Source organism: Acyrthosiphon pisum, chromosome A1, assembly GCF_005508785.2.
Source record: "Acyrthosiphon pisum isolate AL4f chromosome A1, pea_aphid_22Mar2018_4r6ur, whole genome shotgun sequence".
In the NCBI taxonomy this organism is placed as follows: domain Eukaryota; kingdom Metazoa; phylum Arthropoda; class Insecta; order Hemiptera; family Aphididae; genus Acyrthosiphon; species Acyrthosiphon pisum.
The window spans coordinates 5,998,820-6,004,792 of NC_042494.1; the positions used below are offsets into that span (position 1 = coordinate 5,998,820).

The 5,973-nt window shown below is 25.8% G+C and overlaps 1 long non-coding RNA gene across 1 annotated transcript in view; it reads left to right on the forward strand.

Annotated features, from left to right (window-relative positions):
- Nucleotides 1-3,848, forward strand: part of LOC107882596 — a 4,943-nt gene extending 1,095 nt beyond the window's left edge. Inside the window, exons 2-6 of the long non-coding RNA XR_003839220.1 lie at nt 667-847; nt 918-1,142; nt 1,848-1,944; nt 2,918-3,114; nt 3,172-3,848. This is a non-coding gene — a long non-coding RNA (uncharacterized LOC107882596). The remainder of the gene's footprint in view (nt 1-666; nt 848-917; nt 1,143-1,847; nt 1,945-2,917; nt 3,115-3,171) is intronic.
- Nucleotides 3,849-5,973: the final 2,125 nt, after the last annotated feature.

A 5,973-nucleotide genomic window follows, 5' to 3' on the forward strand; every position in this document is an offset into this window, starting at 1 on the left:
ACATGGAAACAACACATGCGGGTGTAGCATCCTCTTAATACTATCTCTAAAATATATTGTGATGTTAAGATACAATTATAATTTGATCAATGTTATTATTTTTTGATGATATTATATAAATATAAAGCATACCTCTCATTATATTAACTATAAATATCTAATTATTACTAAATATGAATGTGTTATTCTATGAATTCTAGACATTGACCAATGATAAATTAACTTAAAAACAGTTTTAAATGTTTTTAAATATATATTATAATATATCCTGTAATATGTAATAACTATAGACCAGATTTATATGCATTTTAAATTGTAAAAATGCAAGAAAAAAAAATTAAAATAGCAAGAAAAAAAAATACAAAACATGCAAGATTAAATTTAAATTTTGCAGCGTTAATTATTTATTCATTTTATTAAAATTCTATAAACAAAATGTAAAATGTATAATATGTATAATAATATTATAGTACAGATATTGATATAATGCAGTACAAAAATGTAATTTGTTAAATTTTAATTTAATTTTTAATCATTAATAGGTTGCCAACCAAATAAACAACATTTTAAGAAGTAGGACAAAATAAATTCTTTGAATCGTAAATAGTAAATAAATAAATTGTATTAGTTATTACTAATAACTATAAAGTATGACATTCTTCACAGTTATAACAGTCATTACAAAAATATCTTACTTCATAGCAAAAGAGATGGATTCTGAAAAACGTGTTATACCATGGACGAGTGGCCAAAAGCAAGTTCTGGAATCCAACGGATGTAAACCTAAAATATACATAAACAGCTATCATACTCACAATTTGTTTCAAGTCCTACAAAGTTTACACAGGTACCTATGATGTTTTAGTCATTTTAACTGATATTAAAATAAATAATAATAACAAATTTTATGTTTTTAGAGAAAAAGTGTTATGTGATATAAAGTAAGAAACAGATGGCGGTGTAATAGTGTGTGTACATAAAGTGGTTTTAGTATCAGTCCATATTTTTGTGCGTTGTTCACCAGTTTTGCCGAAGTGGATATAGATGTTGTAAGTTTAAGATAATTGGACTCCAATATGCTACAATGCTTGTTGGATTATATTTATAGTGGTGAAATCATGGTCACCGAAGAAAACGTATTGGTAGGTATATAATATAATTATTCAATTTTTGATAGCCATAGGCTATGTGTCAACTATTTGCATGTGGTCATGAAACTACAACACAATATGGATTTTTATGTAGTATTTTTGGTATACCTACCATAAGTAATTAACAAATTAAAAAAATAAAATGGTGGGCAAGAGGGCACTATTCTGCTTTACACATTAGGAGTCTAGCAGGTCACTGTAATGGATTGTGTTGAATTGGAATTCAATGATATAGGTAATAATATTGTTATACTTTTCTTAAGTTCAATTCATGTTATATTATTTACCCAAATAGTTATTTCAGATTGATGTTTATTCGAAAATAAATACATTTTTATATATTCATTGTGTAAGAAAAGCTATTTCGAACGAAGACGTTTTGTCAGTTTATATAACTATATTTTGAAATTATAAAAAATAACTAAAATTGTTATTCTCTGTTTAAAATCTGTCCAATTTAGTTTAAATTTGAGCTTAAAATATCTATTAAAGAGATTGTTTATATATTTTTTAAAATTTTTGTTTACACAATAAAATAGGTGCTTCTGAGAAATCTTGTTTTAAATTTTCAATTCTTATTCTTAAACTATGCTTTTTAAATGCTTCTGAAGAATACATAAAAGCACATTTTTTTGTAAGCTTTATTAAATTATACACTGTAGTAAATTGTATTAATATTATGATAATGATTTTCAGAAAACTGGTTGAAGCTGAAGAGTTTCTATCTTTGTCTTCTGAAGAAATGATTAATCTAATTTCATGTGATCACATTAACGTTTTATTTGAAGAAAAAGTATGCATACTAAAATTTTTAATTGTTGTATTTAATAAATTATTGTTGGGAAATCCATTTACTTATGCAGTTTGTAAGGAATATGATCGAATCGTATGATTCACGACTACTTATAACAGGTGGGTGGGTGTTTGGGTAGGTGATATTATAACTAAATATTAATCTAAATTTTTGCTTCATTTAATAGTTTTTGGCAGTTTATTAAATAAAGTATTTCATTCTACAGCTATTTCTAAATGTTAGAATATTATTTAGGGCATCTCATAGGCTTTTTGTAGTATTTTATTTTAAAGGTAGTTATGAGATGTGCAAACAATTTATAATTTCAACTTGCTTTAAAATTAAAATATGAGAACCCTATGAGATGCCCTAGATAATAACCATACCTTTAAATTTTATAAGATGTTAATTCCCTCTAATTTTGTAACTTATTGAAATCTTATTCTTAAACTATGCTTTTTAAATGCTTCTGAAGAATACATAAAAACCCATTTTTTTAAGCTTTATTAAATTATACACTGTACTAAATTGTGGTAAATTGCTGGTTTTGGGAGGTATTAGTGCGTAAATATTTTATACCTCGTCAGCAGATACCGTAGAAATTATGATTTTTATGAACCGGGATAAAAGATATTTTACTTTTCAAATAAAATCATGAAGTAAAGTACCTAAGCTTAAGTTGTGCCTGTTTATTTAAGTGTGAATAATGCCCATTTGGTAGGGTGTAGCGACGTTCGACCCACTGCAGGTGATTGCCATAATAATTCTTATGGTTTATAAAGACCAGAATTTATAAGTAATAAATTCGATATCGTTCAACCCTAAAGTATAATGGTGATAATCATTGTACATTTTTACCTACTACATATTATACATATATCTTAGTGAAGAAAAAAATAACGGTCCAAGTGATCTACAAAAAACTAAAAAATACAAATGATTGTTAAATTAAAAAATGTTATATTAAATATAGATTATACAAAAATCGGTATCCTGATCGTTCTTGTCCAGCACATTCGAAATTTTATTATTTATATAAAAATCTTGAAGAACATGGGAGCTTTACAAAACCAAAAAGTAGAGTTTCAACTGTGGCGAATGACAGCAATTCTTTTTCCGTGTTGGCCAAATTGATTGAAAATCCACAAATATCTTTGAGAACTGTAGCAGGTATTCCTAATAAATAAAAATTAAAAATTAAACTTTATTCTGACTTTAAAATTCCAGATGAATTAAATATGACATATTCTTCAGTTCAAAAAATTGTTAAAAAACAAATATCACGCATACCTGGCCCATCCTGTTCAGAAACTTCAAGCAAATGATTTTGAAAGGCGGCTTAATTTTATTGCTCATTGTATGGTTAAAATAGACGATGATACTGCATTTCTGCAAGAGGGTTCTTTGGACTGATGAGGCAAAATTCCATAATAATGGACAAGTGAACCACCACAACAATCACTATTGGAGTGATTTAAATCCCCACTGAATGAATGAAACCAAGAGACAAGTTCCAATAGACAAGTATAAATGTTTGGTGTGGAATTACTGATGATTATTTGATTGGTCCATACTTTTTTGATGAAAATCTTAATGGCAACAAATATCTTATTTTTTTTTTGTATAGTATAATATTATAGTATACAACTCATATTATATCAATATTTTTATTATATTATATCTTGTATTGTGCTCGTGATCTAGCAATGTAATTAAATTTTTATGTTTATATAAATCGACTAAGACTGATGATTTGTAAATGCATATTAAATGCTTTACATTAATTCCCTTATAAATCAATGATGTACTAGTTGTCATGGGAAGATTTAGTAAAAATTTGATAATTCCATTAATAGTAACTATAAGTTTGATAAGACATTATTTGCGGCTCCTCCACAAATAGAAATACCATAAGAATAAATTGATTGAACCAATGCAAGAAAAATCATTCTTTTATAATAATTATTAAATAAGTATCTAGCTTCTTTAAAGAAGTAGAAGAATTTACGTTAAGTATTATTAATATAATTTATATGACTTTCCCATTTAAATCTATAGTCAACAATTATCCCAAGATATTTTATTTAATTTACCTTTTCAAGTATAATACATTTAGAAGTACAAGTTGCACTAAGATGATAATTACATTTTAACGAATAAACAATAATTTTTCTTAACAAGCAATTTGAATAATTCGATGCTTGCAGTTCAAAACAAATATATTTTAATTTTATCAGATTCAATTTTAATTTATTTTTACAAAACCAAGTGTAAATAGTTTTTAATAATTTATTGGCTTCGGCAAATAGAATATCAACTTATGGTTCGGATAATAAAACAGCAGTATCATCAGCAAAGCTTAGTATTTCGGAACTTGAATTAATTTTTAGTTTTAATAAATCATTTATAAAAATAATAAATAAAATATCAATATTAGATAAGTTAAAATTCATATTTAAATTAGGAAAAAAAATTTTTTTAAATAGTAATAACATAATATTTAAATTTATAAGTACTAACTATAAATGATTGATTTCTTGAGTGACTGAATTTTAATAATTTAAGTGTTTTCATTTTTTCTCACAAGAATATCTGCGTCGGACAACCAAATAAATTTGTAATCTTTATCTTTAGCAGCTGTTTTCACTTGATATAGAAGAGAGTTTTTTTTAATTTCGTAAGACGTTCATTGATATAAATATTTTCTTTCTGCCAACTGTTACATATTTTATCAGTTGTTAATTTGACGGACTTCACATTACGAATTAAATTTTTCCTCATGTCACGAGTAGCTAACTTGGCGACAATAATACTACGTTTAAATATAAATGAGTCAATTTTGTAAGCTTCCAGTATATTAATTTCCGTATTCGTTTTCTAACCAATATCTTCAGCAATTAACTTACAATCATAACAGTCAAAAAATAATAAATTTGAATCGACAAGCTTAGAGTCATTACGAAAAAAAATATTATCCTAACTTAGTTTAATAAAAGTACATGTATATTTTTTTTTTAATTAGCACCTAGATCACATAGCAAGTGACTCCGTTCTTTCTAATTTCTTAAATTATAATTTACAATTTTGATGAAATTTTATTGTAATTTACAGCGTATAAGTCTATTTTACTTCACATAATAACATGATTATTAAATATTTTAACTACCTATATACAATATACATCTTATTTAATAATTTACCAAATATAAATTTTTTTATATCAAATAGCAAATTTAATGTCGTATATAATAATAATATGCTTATCTAATCGACTAAAATATATCTAAATACAATTTTATTAGATCAAGAATAATAACAGAAATATTCTTATTATTATGGTATTGGAATATTTATATTTGCATTTTGTTACTAATACGCATATTTATGTCATGTAAAAAAAAAGATTGCTAAAGTGTTTTTTTTAATACCTTCATTTATTTTAATTTAATTCTGTAGGTGAGAGGTTATAACGAGCAATTTTCTTTGAAATCTGTTGAATGGTATGATCCCAGCCTAGATGCGCGGACACCAATCACACAAATGTCTACAAAACGCTGAGGTCCTGTTATAGGAATCTTAGACGGTGTTATGTATACTATCGGCGGTGCCTGTCAGGAACTCGGAAGTTCAGTGTATCTTAAAAATGTTGAGGCCTGTTCATAAATTTCTAAAGCTTGGTCTCCTATCAAAGATATGCACTTATTCAGATACAATTCAAGTAACTATAAAAATAAATTTTTTAAGAAAATATTTCTAATGAACTTATTGAATTTAAATAGCATTTTAAATATAGGTGTTGTCACAATTAATGGTTTGAATTATGTTATTGGCGGATCTGATGAAATTTTGGATTCTGTAGAAATCTAAAACCAATACCTGGATCATGGAATCATTGCTGAAAAGTTTAGTGAATGTTTATGGGACAATAATCTTTGATATGCCATCACATTTGAGAACATATTAGCTTATACATGGCCTCCTTGTTGGTTGTTCATACATAGGACAATCAATATTATTCGATAGTGATTG